At 39.9% G+C, this 24,006-nt stretch overlaps 1 long non-coding RNA gene across 2 annotated transcripts; it reads right to left on the minus strand.

Annotated features, from left to right (window-relative positions):
• Positions 1–971: 971 nt before the first annotated feature.
• On the minus strand, positions 972–22,810 carry LOC125298888. 2 transcript variants are annotated; one of them, XR_007194279.1, is made up of 6 exons: positions 22,595–22,810; positions 22,093–22,159; positions 18,078–18,166; positions 8,867–9,004; positions 3,247–3,304; positions 972–1,623 (listed from the first exon to the last, which is right to left on the minus strand). It is a non-coding gene; the product is annotated as an uncharacterized LOC125298888 (long non-coding RNA). The 2 variants fall into 2 exon arrangements; XR_007194280.1 differs by having other exon boundaries at positions 3,237–3,304.
• Positions 22,811–24,006: the final 1,196 nt, after the last annotated feature.

Consider the following 24,006-nt stretch of genomic DNA (forward strand, 5'->3'; position numbering starts at 1 on the left):
ACATAGTTTGTTTAAAATGTTTTAGCTAACTCTTATCATTTTTATACACGCTGTAAATATCCACTTGGGACTTCCACCGCATTGCATTGTGGGTAACACCCGAGGTCCATCGTCGGAGTCCAACCATTGGTCCATGTGCAAATACTATTATCCTGTTCTTTCTCTCGTTTTACTTTTTCCTTTCCTATTCATGTCGATCCATTCCATATGTAGAATCCAACGATGTGTAGTCTTCAATGCCGACGTTCCTTACCTTCGGCCAGATATTTTCTGTGAAGGTCGTCGCTCGGCACACGACGACCGCCAGATGGCGTTGTTATTCCAACTTATCTACGGCCGTTTTCCTCTTTAACTTCATACGTGGTTGCCAAACTAAACATGCTCAAAACTCTCCACCTTACTGCACAAGTTACTCAACTAATCTCACACAAAACTACTCTCAACTTTACTCATTTCGTTAACTAAGTACATCGTCACTTTATATATTCATTCACACTAACTTTGACACATTCTCCACAAGATGGCGCATCTGTATACCATGCAAACCATACCTACATAGACCACTTGGCATTTTTAGTCACACAAACTGTACTTACATGCTAGTCTATACATTTTTTTCATACTTAAGTCCTTGTCGCTACTAAAATAAATTAAATTTAACAAACCATTGTTATAAATGACATCTAATCTAATCATGACTCATTTCTGAAAAAAGCATTTGTGCACTGGGCATTTTAACTACAGATACACAATTTCTGTACATATTCAGAGTTATTGCCTAAATATATAAGCATGCAGCTACTACTGCCACTGAGTGTACAGCTACAAAGGTTTGGCAACACAATTCAAAATAGCATGTTTACAAAATAAGCTAATGTGAATCACAGGAATTTCACTTCCAGTTAACAAAAAATGAAGACACACACCACATTATTTATTAGCACATATGCACAAATATCAGTCATGGTACAAACAAGAATAACAATACATTCATACAAGAAAAACAAATGTTTCAGTAAATGAACTCACAAAAAAATACCAATGTAAAATATACAATAGTGTTCATTGGACAAAATGCAATGACTTAACCAAATACAATTTGGTTACAAATTGTAATACAATTATAATAATACAAAACTTGTTTGAATTTTCTTTGTCATTTCTAACTGATGAGGGAGCATAGTGTAATTTGTGATGACCGCTAAATAACCGGGCTGGGGGTGGATCTGCCTAACACATTTACAAACCAGAGTGCTACAGTATCAAAGACAGGACTGGGGGACTGTGTGTAGCTTCTCAGAGGGACCATGTCTCGTCAACGGCATCGATTCAACTCCTGCCTGTCCCAGTGTCTTCACACGGCTTGGAGGTGAATCCATGACTAGGGTCTGCGCCACTGTCTCCTTTGGGCGAGGCGCCGAAGTGTTTCGTCATGACCTCATTCACTCATCTGTGTGAAGAAATAAACACACACACACACAAAAAACATTCCCAGTCTTTGTTGTCTGGCCGTCTTCACAAGGCCTTGAGGGGCAGCCATGACCGAGCAACTTGTCTTTTGTCTCCCTTTTCTCCTCATGAAATTATGAAGAACTGCACTTCATCTTAACCTCCTGCACGCCACTGTGAACACACACACACACAAAACATTGCCACCATCACATTAACATATCGGAGCCTAATTAAGGTCTCCCAGCCACTGCCATTGATCCAACTCAAAATGTCCCCCTCACGCACACACTTCCACCTTAACAACATATCTGGGCCTATTTCAGGTCTCCCTCCCAGTGATTGACAACAAAACAAAAACACCCACACACACACTAAAAAACATACTTCCACCATAACATTTAACATATCTAGGCCTACTATAGTATCATCCAGTCATTGACTCCATGACATGTCAAACACAGTTAGTGCAATTTATGACATTTCACATCATGCAACTCATGACTCCACCAGGACTGACAAACAGAAATTGTAAGCCTCATGCAGGAGCCTAACAAAAATAATAATAATAATAATAAAAAACATGTCATCATGTTTAAGTGTTAAGTAGTTAAGATTACACCCATTTCTCAGTAAGTACTTGATCGTTGTGCCTCCTGCTGTGTACTGCAAGCCTACTTACCAACTCTACATGCTCCTGTTGTGTACTGGAGGCCTACATGCTACAGCTTTGGAAACAGCTTACACTTACATGCGGCACAAAGACGAGAAGAACTAAGAGAAAGCTATACGTGTGCCCACCATAGTGATGCGCAATGTAAAGCAGAAGCAATACATCTTAATTTTACTTAAAACAACACCAAAGAGTTTTTTATACCTTAAAATAATGTTTCCAAAATTGTTTCAGTGGTTCATCAACTTGTAACATGGTGAACAGCACTTCTGCATTCGCTTCGCAGCCCTCTGTCGGCTATAATCGCGTTATGTAAGTTTGCCAGATTGGGTAGCGGATCTGTACTTCAATGGAATGAGACATAAGAAACTACAAATTTGACTTGCGTTTGATGTCGCAATACATCGTACTTTCATAAATCATGCAACATATTCTACCTTGTCTGTGGACATAGTCATTTGCAAAGCCGGTGCTGGATAAACGTATAGCGTGCGTGCGACAGAGGGAAAGTTCTTTGGTGTTGCTTTAATGTTTCGTGTTTGGTTTGGCTTAATTATGCATACACAAAAGAAAAGCCCAGAACAGTTAACCTTAACACATTCTAACACAGAACTTTAGCTGCTAGGCCAGAACAGTTAACCTTAAAGGCAGGTTTTTTAGCTTAATATGCAAGTTCATTAGCTTAATTTGCCTTCATTTAACAGCTTCAGAATCATTGGAATTGTTCTATGACTTTTTTCGGGTTGAATGGTGGCCGTCTCGCTTCCCCCTAGCGCCTGTGAGCGGAAAAGCCACCCTTGCAACTGTGCTCTGATCAGTGTCAGGCAGTATAACAAATTGCTTTACTGCATTCAAATACACATACACGCCAAGCACCAGCTAGAAAAAGGTAGCGATGGAGTTTCTCAGACATTCGTCATGACAGAGCCAGTGAAAAAGAAGCAAAAACCGAGAAAACAGTAATGGAAATTGCCAATACTGCATAGTTTGCCTTTAACATATTCTAACACAGAACTTTAGTGGTAATGATGGAGTTCTAGCAGCTAGAGTTGAGTGCTGGGTTGCATACCATCACCGGCCTTAGCTAGTGAAACCAGCTTAATTGATTACATACCATTACTTACTTTCCTTCTCATGTAGCGTTCTCCTGTTGGGACATGCAACATCGGCTTTTGGCAAGCACTACAGGAACATAAATCAACAATGGATTAACACAACCATTGTTGCACAGCACAAACACTACTAATTTGTTCAATTATGTATACAGACATGCATTGAGACCCAAAACAGACCACCTAGATCAGTGGTCCCCAAACTTTTTCTTCTGAGGGCCAGATCACTATGCCTGGCTCTAAGAGAGGGCCAGAGACTCGGAGTATATTAGTAACCATAAATAGCTTAGTGCTGTGAACAACAGCAGTCTACCTTAGTTGAATATTCCATTACATTTAATCATAGGCTACTGCAATTTTATATCATTGTTAGCCGTGTTTATATTGCAATCATGCCATATCAGTGTAAAATGTAGCTCAAATGAAATAATACTAATAAAAAATAGCATTCCCAAAAGTATTAGCAGGGAGTCCCAAAAGTGTATTTTATTCAAAATGTGTGAACTCTGAACTCTTTGCATACACAGCTCAAGTTGTGAACAAGCAATATCCTACAAATAATTTGAAGTTCTCAAACTATGAGAGTTTTATGAAGTGCTGGCAAAAACATCTGAAATGACCACTTTCATTCACCTGATGAGAACTTTGAATTTGTATGAACATTTGAACGAGTGAATAAAATATAGAAAACAATATCCCAGCAAGTTCCAGAAATATGACTTGAATAGAAGTTAGTTAGTTTTTAACAATTAATTGATAAACTTGTAAAATACTTTGAGCACTGATGCAGTCAGCATAGGCCTCTTACATTGTTTGCAGGTAGGTCTACATTTCATTCCGTTTTCGATGGCAAACGCGAAACAGCGCCAAAACAACCACCAGTGGACAAAAAGAGTATTACACATGTACTGTTAAGACTCGCCATAGAGAATGAATGGGGGAAATTACGGAGGTTATAGTTTGACGATGTCTTACTCCCATGCGGGCCAGATGCTATATACCACGGACATGTTTTGGGGGGCCACCCAAAATGAAGTGGCGGGCCGTAGTTTGGGGACCACTGACCTAGATGGACCACATGACTATTCCAGAACTCCACCGTTACCATAGCAGGCTTTATTTTGGGTAGCAAAACATTGCATCTGCCTGAGAAACAATCAACAATGGATTAACATGCACAACACCAACAGCACTCATCCCCAACATGCACAAAGGTCCTCCATCATGCACATATTTTGTATCTATTGCCTGTTGATCTGTTTTTTATATTTGCAAACAATCATACATTGGAATTGTTATTCTTGCACGGTTATCTTTTATGGTAATCCCCATTGCATAAAACTAGCTCCATTAACTAATACATTTCCCATAGCATACCATTGCACTGTCTTTACTGGTACCTACTGCACTGTAACAGCTCTACTGGATAGAATATCACTATACTATTGTATTTTAATTATTGTACTCACTTTTGTTTGAATATGAGTTACTGGGCCTAAATAAGGAGGCAATACATATAAAGAAAGGCATGCTTAAAGTGCTAATAACACAAAAACAACTCACCATTGATATTTGCTTGAGAGTGATGGCGCAGGATAACCTTCACGAGCTGCGCGTCTCAGGAATTGCTAAGGCTGCAACCACGAGTAAGCTAGAGCTACAGCAAGAGCGATAAGCGGTTCAAATTTGATGTGGAGGTATGCTGTAGAACGTTGCTACCCCGTAATCTCACTTCACAGTACACCCCCCTCCGGTTTGCATCAGGTTCTCAAACAGACACAACCTTCAGTGATCGAGGGCAAGTATTGCGGGATCAGTAATAGAAAGCAGTTCTACGTTAATTTTAAATAAATAAAATGCTCATCAGATAGACTCGGAGTGATGACCATCCGTAGCTCTTCCTCTTCTTCCTCTCTTCTAATCAGTTCAACTAATTGGGAAAAAAGAGGAGCAAAAGGAGACTAGAGGGGATGCAGAGCAGGGGCTTATGGGAAATAGGCCAAGTGGGGTGCCAGTAACAGGTAGTACAAGTAGCTCAAGTTAGACGCGCAAAGTGGGCAGTCAGGCCGAATTAATAAAAGATAGATAACTATCAGAATTGAACACTGGTTGCATGCGATTGGTTTATTAAATTTCACCGGAGAGGTCTCGCCCATTTCAGTGTCCCCGCCTTGACGTAGCGTCCCGCTACCTACATCACCACCGAACTCGGGGTATGGGCATGTAGGTGCAGCGCTAACACCACCATTAGACAATCGGATGGCCCAAGTTCAAATCACTGAACCCACCGCTGTGAGAGTCAGTGTTGCTTTGGATAAAAGCATCAAATGAATACCTGTCACCAGGGCTCAAAATGAACACCAACGAGGAACAACAGATGAGAAAAGTTGACCTGAGCGTACCGGTGGCAGAGCTAGACATCGTTCATCTGAGGAGCGCAATGGTCGGGAAGTAGCATATGCCTGTATGAGGGCATTCAAGTAGGTGGGAGCAAAACCGTTTTGATCACGTCTGATAGCTGGCGTGATGGTTGGGCTGATGAACTGAAGTAGGCTCGTAGGTATAGGGTCCAACAAGCATGTGGTAGGACGGCTACAAGTCAGCAGTCTAAATACAATCACTCTCGGAGAGAGGTGCGAATTCAGAAAAAGATGTGCCAGCTTCAGCTCCACTTTGTAAAAAATGAGGCAAGGGTATCGGCAGTAAGGCTGGACGGAGGAGGCGGCAGCTGAGGGTTGAGTGGCGATTTGAAGGTTGAGAAAAGTTGAGTGTTTGTGACACTTTTGATTTTGTCATTGTAGAAGGCCGTCTTAGCAGCAGTGATGCTGGCCGAGAAGGAGGACGAGTGTCTGGTAGTTTGTGAGGTCATCGGTTATTTCTCTCTGCGGCTCTGAGGTTGGTGCACTGCGATCCGAGGGCATCATTTAGCCATTGATGAGTGTTTTGATCGGGCTGGCCTTGTAGTAAGAGGGCACAGTTCGTCCAGACACAAGCTCAGTGTGGAGCAGAGGCAAGACTGAAATTGCTGAGTGGAGGTAGACCTGAGGCGACCACAGAGAAGTGAGTTGGAGACAGGTGATGTTGAAGTGGAACGTGACCATTGGCTGAGGAGGTTGTTCTGTCAGGCTGACGTTTAAACGGATGAAGAAGTTGTCGGAAAGATGGAGGCGTCACCATGAGGGTGTTTGTGGTGCAGATCCGTGTGAGGATCAAATCAAGCTCTTTGCCAGCTTTGTGAGTAGGTGGGCTGCGAACCAGTTCGAGGCCAAGAGAGTGGATCAGGGTGATTGAAGCCCCAGGTTCAGTGGACTTTAAGTGGATGTTCATATCGCCAAGGACGAATAGCGCGGACAGTCATGCTCAGGGACTGAGGACAGCAAAGTGTCCAGCTCATCCAGAAAGCCGCCTAGTTGGCCTGGTGGGTGGTAAATGAACAGCACAGAGTTTTGCCAGGCGGTCACTGATAGCATGGTATTCGAATGAGACATATTATTAAGGTATAGGCCTATGGCTACTTGCCAAAACGAGAAAAGGGAACTTCACAAGTCTTACCTTTATTTGGTTACCCTTTCATGCATCTGCTGGGAAAACAAACATATCGCCACACAAGTCAGAACTTAAAACTTTCAGATGCTGCATAGAAACATAGCCTATTTGTTGCTTACTTTCAATGAAAGCGAATGAACTCACAGAATATGAAAGATGTGATTCATAGCTCAAAATCCATTGCCACTGATATTTTTTGCAGCTGTCATTATAGCGAAGATCCTTGATTCAACCCGGTCACATAGGCTACAACAAAATGATCGAACCTCCGAACATTGGGCCCCTTCATTTGAATGGAATTTGCAGCGGAACTTGAAATCTTCTGCAGCGTTCTGGAAAGCTGTATAATAGGCTACTTCCAAAATAGTTATGAAAAGCATTGTTTCAGCCTAGTTCTGTAGGCTACACAATCATGGGGAAGACTACTGACTTGACAGTTGTCCAAAAGACGGCCATTGACATCTTGCACAAGGAGGGCAAGACACAAAAGGTCATTGCTAAGGAGGCTGGCTGTTCACAGAGCTCTGTGTCCAAGCACATTAATAGAGAGGTTAAGGGAAGGAAGATGTGGTAGAAAAAAAAGTGTACAAGCAAGAGAGATAACCGCACCCTGGAGAGGATTGTGAAACAAAACCCATTCAAAAATGTGGGGCAGATTCACAAAGTCGACTGCAGCTGGAGTCGGTGCTTCAAGAACCACCACGCAGACGTATGCAAGACATGGGTTTCAGCTATCGCATTTCTTTGTGATAAGCTACTCTTGAACAAGAAACAGCATTAGAAGTGTCTTGCCTGGGCTAAAGACAAAAAGTACTGGACTGCTGCTGAGCGGTCCAAAGTTATGTTCTCTGATGAAAGTAAGTTTTGCATTTCCTTTGTAAATCAAGGTCCCAGAGTCTGGAGGAAGAGAAGAGAGGCATAGCATCCACATTGCTTCAAGTCTAGTGTGAAGTTTCCACAGTCAGTGATGGTTTGGGGTGCCATGTCATCTGCTGGTGTTTACATCATCTGTAAACTGTTTTCTGAGGTCCAGGGTCAACACAGCCATCTACCAGGAAGTTTTAGAGCACTTCATGCTTCCTGCTGCTGACCAACTTTATGGAGATGCAGATTTCATTTTCCAACAGGACTTGGCACCTGCACACAGTGCCAAAGCTACCAGTACCTGGTTTAAGGACCATGGTATCCCCGTTCTTAATTGGCCAGCAAACTCGCCTGACCTTAACCTCAAAGAAAATCTATGGGAGTATTGTGAAGAGGAAGATGCGATACGCCAGAACCAACAATGCAGAAGAGCTGAAGGCCATTAGCAACCTGGGCTCTCATAACACCTGAGCAGTGCCACAGACTGATCAACTCCATGCCACGTCGCATTGCTGCAGTAATTCAGGCAAAAGGAGCCCCAATTAAGCATAGAGTGCTGTACATACTTTTCATGTTCATACTTTTCAGTTGGCCAACATTTCTAAAAAAAAAAACTTTTTTTCTATTGGTCTTAAGTAATATTCGAATTTTCTGATACCGATTTTGGGATTTTCATTAGTTGTCAGTTATAATAATCAAATGAAATAATAATCAAAATGAAAAGAAATAAACATTTGAAATATATCAGTCTGTGTGTAATGAATTAATATAATATACAAGTTTCACTTTTTGATGATATTCTAATTAAATCATCAATTTTTTGATGATATTCTAATTATATGACCAGCACCTGTATATAATTTTAAACAAAAAAAGGAGATTTAATATAAATACTCTTCAAACTAACCACTACAATCACTTGAAACTAATGGTGTGTTAAGACAACATGGAGCAGAACCCACCTGAAAAAATTGAGGGACCATCTTCCAATTGGATTTTCTTCATGGACCATCTTCTTCAGAAAAGGAAAAGGACAGGCACCTACCTCCGAACACCTACCAGAGGGATGCCATCTGGCTCGAAGCCACGCTAGTCACGTTCACTGTATTGTTCCAAAGGTGGTTCCACTTGTGGAGTTGCCACTGCACACTGAACTGAAGCATGACCTGCTGCACCACCATGTTTACTGGTGTATGCATGCTCAACCACTTACTGTGCTTACCTGTACCACTGGCTTGCCTTCAGTCTAAAGCCCAGGCTGGATTTGAGAAGCTGCAAATGACCTTCATGTTGCATTGCCTCCCACAGCCACTCACACTCACACCAGAATCCATTTCCTCCGTCATTAGTTCATCAAAACCTACAAGGAAGAGATAAATGATGTGGTCACATGACGAACCTTATGTCTTGGCAACAAGTACATGATTAAATTAAACTGTAATTCACCTCACCACCAGTCTAAGCGCTGTGCGCGCCCCTGCTGGTTAATGTGCTTTCCTCAATCTGTACCCTCCCCCCACCTTCACCGCTTTGATATGAAAAATGGGTCCTCCGAATCAAGTCCGAGAATTAGCACTAGACCAAAAGCATCCAAAGTATGGTAGTGTAGTAGTTCAGGCCAACTGGTAACAAACTACACTTTACTTTCACTATGCACTATACTTTCTTGCTCTCTTACATGCTTGCACTTAGTTATCAGTTATAGAACTTTGAATTTCAGTTGGAGGTGCATTGTTAAATAAACCCATTCATTCAGTCACCCTTTTATTTTGTCATTCTGCTTGTCATTTTGGTAGAGGTGCAAGTTTAAGACACAGTTAAGTTTATTCTAAAACAGTCAGACAAGACTTATTTTCATGGATGTCAACACCAAACATGTTGGAATATAATGGAAAATTACACTTTGGACAGTGTAATGAGTTTACTTGAGTTTTCTTTTTTTGCCATCTTGGCTGTAATGGACTCTTCAGTTAAGCCTACAAACGTCTGTTACTAATGACATGGAGCAGCTTTAAAGGGGAACTTGGCAACTATTTCAACGTAATAAACCCGTTTAGATATCATTTGGATGGTTAAATGACCTGTTCCGGTGAAAATGGTGACTTTCCCCGCTGCGCCTAGCGTCCCCAGACGGAAAACCAACCTTGCAACATTGAGACTACCGTCCCAGAAAGAGAAGTGAGAAACAAGAAACTCGTTTTAAATCGTGTTTCTTACCTTGTAACATCCACATAGTTCTGCCAAACTTATGCTAACCGTTCGCTAGCTTGTAAACAAATCCATGTGCTTTATCGTTACCTTTTCCCACAGTTTGAAATATCATAATGCACAATTTCTCCAGCAGAGGGGGAAATCCTGCCAAGTTTCCCTTTAAATTGGGTTCTTGAAAACTGAAAACGGTTAAGACACTGACAAACAAACAAAACAAGACTGATACAAAAGAAAAACAAACACCGAGACAATGCCCACTAGTTTCTATGCCTACCTCAGAGGTCTTTCAGCAGGACCCCACACAACCGAGGAGGAATCTTAACTCCTAACTGCGCTATGCAGACACAATTTAAAACACTGGTCTAAACCATACATAGCAACAAATCAATGAATTTAAATTCACCACATTTTGGTTAACACAACATAGGCAATACACATTACTAACAATCGTTCATGTTCTTTCCATACAATGCCATAATATACCTCACTAAGCAACAAATATTACCACTCTAAACACCCCTGCGCCAATAAGCGCTCCCACGTCTGGGCGCAAAAGATATGCAGAAAAGTGTCTCTTGCCCAATACCCCAGTTTGCTGCCCTGTACCCAAAAGGCAACTGAAGCACCGAGAACTGGCAAGTACATACACACAATCATACTTCCATTTCCCACAAGCATTTCCATTTCCCAGCTAGTAAGCATTTGTGTCATCATGCACGCTTTTAGAGAACGCTTACATTACCGATAACAGATTACACTTCAACCTCTATACCGCGGCTTTGATTCCCTGTATGCTTTCTATGTAGTTAGTTAAAATAATTTACATCAGGATTTCAAAAACATTCAGTGTCAGAGTTAATAAAATAAAGCCCTGCACGAGTAAGAACACTACAGTATTCTAACATTAGCTTAGAGATCCGGCTTGATTGCATAACTTACTTAGTTTAGTCTTCCAATGTACTATGTTGCGATAAGCCTTTAGCAGAGTTAACTTGAATGCACCAGTTTTAACAAATAACTAATGTTTTGTTAAATGTATGCAGAGGAGGGGCAGCGGGTTCAAGAGAGCGCGGGGCGGGGCAAGTAAAGGCTGCATGTGTAAAAAGTCAGGAGTCAAAATAAATAAAAATAAGTATCAGTATTCTCATTGATTCTTAAAAAACTCAGGACATGATCAAAGATGCTCCTGACAAGCTGTGTGTGATAAAAAATTGTCAGTATATCCCCTTGATTCCTAAGCTTATTTCGCCCAGTGTCTCATGGTGTGTGAGCTCAGCTTAATGACAGGATTTTATCTCATTTAAATAGTACAGCATAGAACATTATTGTGTGGTAGCCAGTTTTGATTTTGTGGCGGCCCCCATTCTGAATTGCATCCACATATTGTAACACACACACACACACACAATGATCTTCATTTATCACCAACTTCATTTACCACCAGCTGAACGCCATAACATCATGTTAACATGGGATCTGTACAATAAGCAGTAAAATCAACTTTCTTCTCATCTATCAAATAAGCCACAATCAGCAAAAAAGGTAACAATCAATATTATAGCTATGACTCTGTGCTTTCACACACACCATGAGACACTGGGCGAAATAAGCTTAGACAGGAATCAAGGGGATATACTGACCATTTTTTATCACACACAGCTTGTCAGGAGCATCTTTGATCATGTCCTGAGTTTAAGAATCAATGAGAATACTGATACCTTTTTTTTTTTTTAATTTATTTTGACTGCTAACTTGCTGATCAGATATCAGGGGTACGTATACCCAAATCACAAGTCACACACACAGTTTCTGGATATCTTGGAGTAGGCCTATCACCTTTGAATAGGCCATCATATTAGATATCCGCCTAGGCCCAGGATCTGCCTAATTAAGTCACGCATGCCCTACCACTATGTACCATAAAACATCACTGATCGGCTACTTGCCGTTTGATTTCTATGACATTTCTATGAAATTTCAAGACATACAAAAATAGACTATTTAAAGACTCCTTTGTTTAGGCCTAGGCTAGCCTACTTATCTAATTATTTTGGTTATTGTCAAATTTCATTGATATAATTTAGATTTTACAGCTGTTGTAGGCCTAGCCTACTAGACGTATGTATATGTGTGTGGTCTGTTGGAGGAATAAAGTCCACATTTTAAATTCTCTACTTTCATCTTCCCCAATGCTGTCCGCCAAAACTAGTTCGGTTCATCTGGAGTTCCATGTTGAACATCTATAATTTCACAGTTTTAGCATTCCAAGCAATGGCTTTCTTGTGGCCCAACAAGGGATCAATCTTACATGTTGTCACCGGTCCAAAACTTGGGTCAATATAACTGATAAACCAATGATGATTTGAGGGGAGGACAACAAAAAAAAAAAAGGCGTCAGACCTACTATGAAATCAATAGACATGCTCCGCAAGTTTCTTCTCAAATATCATCAGTAGAAGTACAAATAACTCTCGCATTCTATTTTCAACCCCTCACAATTGACCATTCGCAAAAAGCCACGCCCCCTAGTTATTGTTACTACGCCCGTCACTCAGACCGGAGTTGTCTAGAAATTCAATGCTACAGTAGCTGTTAAGATTTTACAAGATTTTTGTATGCAGATTAGCTATACTTAAATACATTATGCCCTGTTTGCCCATGTTAACAAACAATTTCAAAAAACTTAATACATTTTTTGTTTGTCTTGATGCAAGTGATCAACTCAGTAATTTTCATGGTAATATGTGAAGGTTATTTTTTTTTTCCCCTATTCGCGTGAGAAAAATACTGTATAGGCACATGAATAGGTTCTTCTGTTTCAAATTTGACATTAGTCTTAGAAAGAGCTCAAATGACTGACCCCATTTTGGCAGAGGGTATACCTATGCTATATACTTTATACCAAGAAACAACCCCCCCCAACAACATGCCCAGAACCAATTTGAACATCAGAAGTCACCAAAGTTTTCCATCAAACTCTGTCCACTCCAGCACACATGCAATATGAATTCCATGTTACCAAATGTTCTTTCTCTTACATTACATAGATGGTGACAGGGAAAAGGGTCTCGATGTCTCTACAGCTGTTAAAGACCTGGCCTCATCTGATGATTTCCGCGTGTTCTTTGATGTGTCTATGTCCCCACACACTTAGAACAGATCTATGATGGTAAAAAGAAGGATCATAAATGATCAGACAAGTGCGCTCTTTGAGCAAGCACTTTCACAGACGTCAAGTCAACTGTCAGACTCGGTAGAATTATTGGATCGCTTTAATGCAAAAATGGCAAACATTATGGATGACATTGCTCCATTCCATTTCAAGAAAGTTAAGGACAAACAGAAAGCACCATGGAAGCAAAATCCAGCAGTTAAACTCCTAAAAGAGTGTAGGAAGACTGAAAGAAAACGGCGTAAATACAAATTTCAGATCCACTATGAAATCCATAAAGAGATGCTACGCACATATAACTCCGAAATACGCAAAGAAAGACAGCCTTTCTTTTCTAACATCGGTAGAAGTTCAAATAACTCAAATAACACAATAACACTACGTTAACAAATCCCCCCTCACAATTAGCGCCTGAACTTCTCTCAACTAATAAATGCAATGCGTTCATCTTTTTTCAAAGGTAAAATTGACAAAATCAGACTCAACATATCTGCTCAATTACTAATTCAACATCCGGAACTTCCAGCTGCAAATAGAATGGATCTTAACTTAATGTCAGAATTGATAGACCACGACACACTTGAAAAAACGGTACAGAATCTCAGCTCTTCCTCATGTGGCTTAGACATTTTGGAAGACAATTTCTTTAAAACGGTTTTTCACCTTATATCAGCAGATGTCCTTTGCATGGTAAATTCATCACTGCTGTCTGGCATTTTTCCTAAGTCACTTAAAACAGCTGTTGTAAAGCCACCTTCTCCTCTCGGGGAGATGCTAGTCTGGTACAGCATAGTTCATTTTCTATAATAAAAAAAAAAAAAAAAAAAAAAAAAAAAAGTCAAGCCAATCAACAACGAGAGGGGATGACAGTCAAAACTGACTGTGGTAAATGGTGGAAGCAATGCCTGCAAGACTACAAACATCAAAAATTGTAGTTGGAAAAATGCAGAAATGTATTTACAGCAAAAGCAGGCTCGCATACAATGTTTCCTGACTACCTATTCTGTTCATAGTTTTAGTCAGGTAGAACTTTGTGGAATTTGGGCATAAGTGTGACATAAGGTACTAATGCAATTTTGTCTTCCTACAACAAGAGAATAATGCAGCGGAACACATCAAGCGTGCACGGCTGCAAGTCCTTCTGTGGAGAGCTGCTGACAAAAAAACACCTCCAGTGTGTACTGATGATGTATCTGTTTGGCTCGGAAAATAGAGGATGGAATTCCTGTGCCTGTTCATGGCAACACTGACATTGCTACCAAAACAGGTCTACAGCTTATTGCTTGTGAATGCAAGGCAGTGCCAGCATGCTCCAGGGCCTCTTGCTGCTGTCAGTCAGATGGACTACCATGCACCACCTACTGCCATTGCAAAGGTGGTGAACAGTGTGCAAATAAAAATTCAAAGATGGCTACACTTTCAGTAAAGGATACTGATGACAGCGAGGGAGAAATGTCTGATTGAATGAATGTTTTTTGGAGGAGACATTTGATGTTTGTGATGTGTACAAGGCCAGCCTGGCAACATGTTCTGTGTATAGTTGCTTTCAGAATCTGTGAGAAAGTTCTACTTTTTTTCCTTATAACTTTGTCTATTTGATTAATTGTTGAGGGTTGATACAATTTGTTGCTCAGCCTACCATTTCAGCGGTGTGACCTTACCAGGCTTTACAGTTATTATGTTCTCTGGAGGGACCTGAAATCATTTTAGCATGTTTTTATTGACAACATTGATTTCTGTTTGAGAAGAGCCTTCATTTGATACCATACATGATGGGTTTAAACAGTAATGTGCATCTAGTTTGTTTTTTTATGGTCAAAAAAGAGGGCGTGGCAAATTATGTCATTTAAAAAAAAAAAGCTCAAGGATGCCGTAAACTATGAATTTATGCAAAAAAATTGCATTAGTACCTTATGTCACACCTATCCTGGGGTTCTACCTGACTATTTGCAAAGTTTAGGCGACTCTGATCAATGTAATTGACCAATGATTTCAAAATTGATATTTCTACACCCGTCACCATGTTTACGTTGTAAAGGACTCCCAATCATGAATGAGTTTGGCTTACCAGGCAAGCTATATACCCCTTAAAAGATGAAATAAACAAGTCATGTTTTCATATCATAAGACCCTTACAATGGTGCCACCTTATATTTAAGTCATTTGTTCATATTTGGAGGGATTTCTCTTCTTTAAATTCCGCACATGCACTCATTTTGAGCCCACTGTTATCTTGGAGCACAAGGCCATCATTGGTGGCTTCAAGCGCATTTACAAATAATGATTTTAGACCTGTGGCCATGAGATCGATAATAATGAAAGTTGGAGCGTATAATGGTGGGCATTTTAAAGCATGAAGCAAAACATCTCCAAGATCCTTACCAATTGGCCAATCAGAACAGCAGGGGCACTGATGATGCTCATCTTAGACTACTAGGCTAAAACATACTGAAAACCCCAAGGCTTATGCCAGACTATTGATCATGAATTTTAGTTCAGCTTTTAACATGATTCTCCCCCAGATTATTTTTAAAAAGCTCAAACGAATAGAGGTGAACGCCTTTGTTATTAAGTGGTACTTTGCTTTCCTTACTGGAAGGCAGCAACAGTAGCCTGGCGAGCCAGACCCACATTAAAATGTAGGGTCTGGGCACTCACCGTTCACAGTGCTCAGTCCGAGGGGCGGGATAATCAGTTGTCTTTCAAATTCCCTCTGCACGCAATAGGGGCCTTAATGGGATATTTGTTTTCAAGTAGCAGGGAATTCAAGCCAAACCGTTGCAACCAAACGACTCTATACACGATTTCAATGCCTGATTAAGTTTCGATTTCTGGAGCTCACAAACCAACGGAGAGTTGCTAGACTAGCCCTGGCAGCAAATGTAATTTGCTGCCGCTAGGGGCGCGTCTAGATTTCTAGGCTACAGCAACAGGTGAGAGTCAATTATACTCTCTCTAGTATAAAGGCTATAAACATAGGAGCCCCACAGAGTTGTGCAAGTTCTGTTCTTTTTACGTTATATACTAAAAGTTGTAGAAATAAGCACAGTGAGCATTATGTAATCATGTTCTCTGATTATACAGCTCTATTGAGCCTTCTATGCGCTCAGACAGACATAACCATCATAAAGAGGTACATCGCATAGTGGCATGGTGTGAAGGTCACAACCTTATTTTAAATGTGACAAAGACAAAAGAGATGGTCTTTGATCCCAGGGGCATGAGTGATCATAAGCCTGTGTCCATTAACCCTTGTAAGGTGTTTGGGTCTGTGGGACCCATTTTTAATGTTTGCTATAAGAAAAATGATGCTACTTATTATTTCTTCTAACTAAAACTCATTGGCCCATTTTCTGTGAAGAACATAAAAATTAACTTATGTTCAATGACTTCACACGGTACACCCCCTTCACATAACTATTACATATGAGGTGTTCGGATCTACTGGACCCGAGTGTAATAATTGTAGGTACTATGTACCTTAACTTAAAGGTTGTATCAGCGATTGCAGGCCCAAAAAGGGGCCAAACATAAATAATCACATTCATCTAATCTGCAGTGGAAAATTACATATTATACGAATACACTCAAAACGATTTTTACTTTCATCACATTAAGATATGGTTTTAACAAACAAAATTGTGTTTCAAAGGCTCGTCCTTTCATGACAGTCAAGACTGATTTTGTCTCTTTCTTGTCTACAACAGCATGCAGACAGGCCTACATCATGAGCTACCAACCAGTAGGCTAGTAATGCGGAGATGTGACGTTGGGTGACGCAAGTTGTCACTTTGATAAATTTAACTTCTTGGCAAACGGCACAATATGCACGGCATTTTAATGCTCTTTCCACTTATAGGGCCTATAATTAAATGGCTAGCATTAAACCATAAAACAGAGCTGAAGTTTGAGACACGACCAAGGCCGTAGCCAGGATTCAAATACCGAGGTCAGGGGTCATTGACATCGTAAAAAGATTTTTTGGGCATGCATGTTTAGAGAAACTGATTGCATAATCACTTGTATTAAACTAGGATATTCAGTGAATTTTGGTAGTTTTAAAAAAAATACACTTTAGGTAAACAAAATGCATTAATTGCGTTATTATTTTTCAAAATTAATCACAACGATTAACATGTTAATTTTGACAGCAGCAGTGATTTTGTCCACAGCCAAATTCCGTCTAAGGACCTAGCTGATCCCAACAGCAGAACGGTCTGCCTACACCCCTGAATGTGCAAAATCCTACCTAGTGGCTACCAGAGTGGTAGAGAAAAAGTTTTTTTTGGAACTTTTGATCGCGTGGCAGCGACATCAAAGTGTGTCAGAACTCTCTTCTATGGCTGTGGTCTCTACACTACACAAATGAATCCTACCTAGTGTCTACAACCCTGAGTGTGCAAATCCTACCTAGTGTCTACAACCCTGAGTGTGCAAATCCTACCTAGTGTCTACAACCCTGAGTGTGCAAATCCTGCCTAGTGTCTACAACCCTGAGTGTGCAAATCCTACCTAGTGTCTACAACCCTGAGTGTGCAAATCCTACCTAGTGTCTACAACCCTGAGTGTGCAAATCCTGCCTAGTGTCTACTCCACACACACACACAAATCTCACTTGAAATACAAGTAATACATTGAAATACATTTTCCCCAACAAGAAGGCACCAGTGTGTACCCAGTGTAAGCAACTTCCCATATACACCCTCACAGCAACTAGTGTACAAGCTCACAGCAACTAGTGTCCACCCTCACAGCAACTAGCGTCCACCCTCACAGCCCTCACAGCAACTAGCGTCCACCCTCACAGCAACTAGCGTCCACCCTCACAGCAACTAGTGTCCACCCTCACAGCAACTAGCGTACACCCTCACAGCAAATGCTTCTTATAGCAACAAATACTCCAAAATGTCTCGAGCCTGAGCAGCAGAAATATTGACTGACTCGTACTAACTTGCTGAAAAAAAAAAACAGTTTACAAAATGAAACTCTTTGAAGTCCAACTTCAATCTCATTAGTTTCTAAAACAAAAATAATAAACACATAGGCCTACCAGTCAGTTGAGTTCTCTGTTCCACTTGCAAGGCAGGTCATGTAGATGATCCCAAGGCTGAGACGTCTGAAGTTTGGACTCCTCACAACCTATTTATGAAGATGGATTGAGTATGGCCTGGCCAGACAGACATTGGCATGATGGACATTAAAAAAGCATACATTTTAAATTGATGACTAACAAATAGGGATGCGACGCTCAAAACTGACGTCTCAAATCTGTGTTGAGCTTTTGAAGCGCTAAGTTGACATCAAAAATGCTGTTTCTGAGGCAAAACCCAGAAATGCAGAGGAATTGTGGAATGTAGTTCACTCGTCCTGGGCTGGAATACCTGTACACAGGTGCCAGTAGTTGGTCGACTCCATGCAACACAGATGTGAAGCAATTCTCAGAAATAACGGTAATGCAACTAGATATTAGTGCAGTGATTTAAAGTAAAGCAAAATCTTGACATTTTTCAGTTTATACAGTAAATGTTTTGAGTTTGTAAAGAAAAATGCAAACACTTTCTGTAAAGGTATAAAACAAACTTTATCAATTTTGGTCATGTTTTGATTTGAAATCGAACGTGCAGTGTTCCCAATGCATTGATATTATGGAATTGACAGCTATTTTAATAATTTTGAGCTTTATTCATTTTTTTAAAACACACTGCTATTATTCTCCACAAACAGGGGAACATTATGACAATGCAAAAATGGCATTTTCCCCAGATTACATTGCACGACTGCAACATAAAAAAAAATAATTAAAAATTAGCGCAAAGAGCTGAGAGAAAAGAGCATCAAAAATGCTGTTTCTGAGGCAAGTTTTTCCTCATTGACACATTTAACCGGAATTTGGATTACACCTGCTTAACAGGCGGAAGTTTTTCACTGCTAGACAGACGTGCACTGTTTTCATACATATGGCCAGAGTCATTCTTAGATATAGCGAAGTACCTAATCAATCACTATTGGCACTTCTCCCCTGTGTTTGCGCTATATTCCCTGGGTACGATAACTGGGTAGCATTATTAGTTTGACTAGTTAGACTAGAAGAATAATCTGTCTATTCATCTGTTCCATATTTTTAAAACAGCCATTATTGAAAAGTTGATTAAATGTTTATGTTAATATATAAAAAAAAAGATGGAATATAAGTCGTTGTGTGCTGTAAAGTGGTTATAAAAATGAAATGCGAATCGGCAGGTCAAACTCTGAAAAACTGGACAAATTGGAATGCGGCCAAAATTTGTGTGTGCAATTTTACATTTAAACACAATACACTAGTTAAACACAATCTTAGCCTCAAGCATAGAGGCATCGTTTGGCGATTTAGGAAAATAAAAGCCAGGGCTATTATTTGGAGTTTTACGGTATCTTTCTTAACCTCTATTTACACACAACACAATGCCGCTGACTAATTAGCCTTTTTTTTTTTTTACTATGGCTTACTCCTAGGATCTATAGCCTATAGCTTAGTTTGAACCTAATAATAGCATGGGGGTCAGGGAGTGTCACCCTGGGATTTTTTTTTTTTTTTTTAATTCTAGTTGCTAATCACATCATTTAACATTATCTGAGGGGCAGGATTCAGTGGCCAGCTAACCACGATAATCCAGCTAACCACAATAATCCAGCGGTGTTCTAACATTAGTTTACCAGCTAAGATGTTTACATGCATGCTGCTAACAGCTGATAACGTTGCCTGTTTAAAGAGTTGTATCTCCGTGATTTATTTAGTTGTGACAAGTAGTAAGTTGTTAATTTGCAGGCATGAGTATTGAACTTAATTTGCGCTGCAGTGTTGATACGAGTGCTGAGGCTGTACGGTCATTCGGCCCTGTAGTACGATTGTTCTGACTTCTGGCTGCGTGCACGGAGGGGAAGGGCGGGTCTGTTGTGTGTGTGTGTAAAACAAGGAGACAAGCACCGTGGCTGTCAGTTTTCTGCCGCTGTATGTCAAGAGACCATATGAAATAGTAATAAAATAGACGCCTAATGTGGGGGTCACAATAAGGGGGCACAGATTTTATTTGAGGGAAGACTTATTTTCAAGGCTTAAAGTTCAACAAATATACTAGCCTACTGTGATTGAAATAAAAATATAATTCAAATGAATTCAATCACCAAACATAACGTTGGCCTGGCCTCTAGGAAAGTACAGTTTATGTTTAATCTTAATTAGATTTAGATTATCTAATATTGTGTTGGTCAAATAGAATGATGTGTGGCTGTCTGTTGAATAATACAGAATATAAGGTGTTTTTTTTTTTTTTTTTTTTTTTTTTTTTTTTTTTTTTTTTAAAGCATATTAAATCACAACCTGCTAATTAAAAAAAAAAAGCAATTACATCATTTTCGAAAAACGTTCAGTCCTAATCAGTAGGTATGCTTTCCCTACACTACAGAAATCACTTTAAAATAGAATGTAATGCCAGAGGAGTTGCAATAGTGGATGGAAAGCTGCTAAAGTTGGTGGGGAAATTCCTGGGAAAAAAAACATTAAATCACTTAATCTTTGAGTTCATACAAACCCTCGTACCAAAAGACCTTGTGCGTCAAGGCGTTCTTGAGATATAACACTCAAGGTGTTTTTGACCTTCGACCTCCAACATCAATTCACTTCATCTTTGAATCCATACAAATACTCATACCAAATTTCAGGCATGTATGTCAAGGCATTCTTGAGATATCGCACTCAGAGTGTTCATTGACTTGACCTCCAACATCAACTCACTTCATCTTTGAGTCCATACAAACACTTGTACCAAATTTGAAGCATATACGTCAAACCGTTCTGGAGATATAATGCGCAAAGCATGAGATATGGCTGTGACTTATTTTGACACACAGGAAACATTTAAACAGGATGTGTAGTTTTAGGGAGCACCAGATTGTATGCATTAGAAGCTGAGACAGTTGAATTCACAGGTGACACCTGTGCCAGTGTTCTAATTAGCCCGGGAACTACTCTGGGAGCTTAACGAGCGCAGCTGGCTTTAAGCCATTATGACATCACAGCCATACAAGTCTATGGGGGAAGAAATTAGCTTTTTTACCATTTTTAATCCCCTATTTCTCAAAAAGTATAAACTTAAGAAAATCTGAAAAAGTTACCTACAAAACGGTTATTTCAACATGTCTGTATGTTAAGCGGTTAGAGTCGCATTAATTCTTGAAAAGGTAAAAAGAAAAAATGGTTATTATAATAACAACAACAACAAGAAGAAGAAGAAGAAGAAGCCAGGAGATTTCAAGAAAGTGGATTCCATCCACTATAATAAGGTGACAGGCTGATTTTTTTTTGTACACTACAGCCCTCAGAGAGATTTGCCACACAAAGATATCAAGCATGGCCATGACCAAGCTAAGGTTCAAAATTAGGCTGTCATCTTTGTCCAACATGCAAACACCTCCAAAGCCATCACAAATAACTGGTTTGCTAATTTACTGTAGTGATGGTATAAAGTTGACATGAGAATACATCGCCAATCATGTGGTATACTGTACATCGTGCCAAACATGTACATTGCGATCTTGCCGGAGCAAGGTCAGTGTCATGAAGCATTACACACGCGCATGGCGGGGTTTAAAACATTACCTGCAAAGTCCAAGTAGCCTGTTTAACATCCAAAGACAGTAATTGTACTTCAAGAGTTAATAACATTACAGTGACCGGTTTGAGACGGAAACCAAAAATAAATAGGCGGTCAATAGCTAACATTATAGCCTGGAAGTGGGCTATGACCACGGTCCGGTAAACAAGTTCCACTCAACCTAAATTATATCCGTTTCAATTCCCCTTTAAAGCCTCACCCTAACTCACCAACTTTTAAAGTTCACGGCATTAACCATTTCCATCATTTAGACTTACAAAACACGCGAAATATCAGCCGAAGGCAACGTTGTCGTCTGGTCCCAAACGTGCCAACCCCCTAACTTTGCAAACACGAATGACTTGTAACTTGTAAGTTAATCAAACTTCAGTTAACACTTTAATCTCTCGGTAAACAATAAACAAAATTACTTACAGTACTCCGTATTCGTTTGCAGGTTCCAGGTCGTGTTGAAAACCAGGGAGTTTCGGCTGGTCGTGACCTTGAATATGGAGATTAACGTTAACGTTAGCCCAAATCCTACGCGTCATCCATTTGCTAAACGCTAGCATTTATTGGCTTGAATAACGACAACACAAACATACTCAGTTATCTTTGATTGCATTCGTTTCTTTACCACATTAATAACAAAATAATTAGACGGAGTAGCCTACTCCTTTCCATACTAAAATGGCAGGTGCGTCATGTGGATGATGCTAGCAAAGATTGCTAGCTCTGCTTCAACCCTATCGGATGTTAGGTTAGCACGAGGACTACCTTAAGTTTGAACTCGTGACCTAATGTTATGTTTTTTTAAAAACAAAAAACTTTTCTCGGATGGACGATACAACAATACATTACTACGACTACTGAATACATTTACAGTACGAGTTAGGTTGCAGGTCGTGAGTCAAGAATTTACAGTAAATTAACTTACCTCCGCTCACACGAAGCAGTCGTTATGGTCGAACTGAACTTTTCCGCTAGCAGGTGAAATAAATGTCCACGTTGACGCCAACCACACAAAGGTTGTTGCTGCTAGGTAGTACTGCTTTAAAATTAAATTGGTTCTCAAGTGTAAGACAACTACCCTATTTAATACTGACATTAAATACAACGCCCTTGCTCCACATGGCTTTCGCCAGACATCCCTCCTTCTGCAGCAGCTCTCACATCACGCGTGATGGCCACAAGGTCCAAAACCATGAATGATAGTAACCTTCCGCGCCCATGTTTTGCACATTGGTTGTTTTGATATCATTAACTTAATGGTTAGTTAAAGTTAAAAATATGTTTTCAAACGCCAATACCTCGCGTATTCTCTGCTTTCACCAAGATGTCGACGACTTCACTAACCATCATGAAATAAATCTTTCAATGTGCCATTACCATAGATTGAAAAAAAATAGCGCCATTACGTTGTGGTTTCAGCGGATGAATTAAAACTTCACAGTTGAGGTAAAGCAGCAGAGCCTACGTCTCAAATTACAAAGTTTACAAGCTAAACTGCATTGTCATAGATGCAAACAGTGAGAGAGCCAGTTAAAGTTGGCATCCTAATCACCGTTGCCTGACATATGCATAGGCCCTATAATAATAATAATAATAATAATCTATAACCTATTGCAGGGATGGCCAACTTTGATGATAGAGGGCCACACATATTTTATCATCACAGGACCAGATGTGACCATGCGCTTCCACTAATGGGATTTTGGATAATTAGACCTAGTCTACCATTTTATAGAACAAAATATATGAACAATGCCTGTAATGTTTATTAAACCAACCTGCATTTCCATAGTCAATTGCATTGTTATGCTTCTATGCATAATGAACTTTTAACATAAACAACAAAAAACACATTACTGAGACACTTCTTTATTCAGTGCAATGGGCTCTCAAAAACTGATAAGTGAGAAGGAGATGGTCTGCACACTGTATATGGGCTCCAAGAAATACTTTATTTACTTAAAAAAGGCAACGTTTCGATCTCAAAAGATCTTCATCAGACGAATTAGACATGGAAGAGATGGCCTATATGACCATTGACCATAGGCCTATTAACCAGGCAGGGTGCACCCATAGGTGGCAAACAGCACAAACATGCAAGGCACTAGGCCCAAATCTCTAATTACATTGAAAGCTGTGCATTTTTACAGAAACAACATTACGCAAAATACATGGAATAGCAATACATATAAAAACAGTTAATTGTATACAACTTGCAATTAGCTATGCCATATCAGGAAAACTGGTTTTACTGGTAACATGGTGGAAAAATCACAAGAAAAGTTTAAGATCAACCGGAGGGAGTTTTCTTTTTCTTTATAATATTGTCAGGTTGCC

Source organism: Alosa alosa, chromosome 8 (genome assembly GCF_017589495.1).
Source record: "Alosa alosa isolate M-15738 ecotype Scorff River chromosome 8, AALO_Geno_1.1, whole genome shotgun sequence".
NCBI classification, from domain to species: domain Eukaryota; kingdom Metazoa; phylum Chordata; class Actinopteri; order Clupeiformes; family Clupeidae; genus Alosa; species Alosa alosa.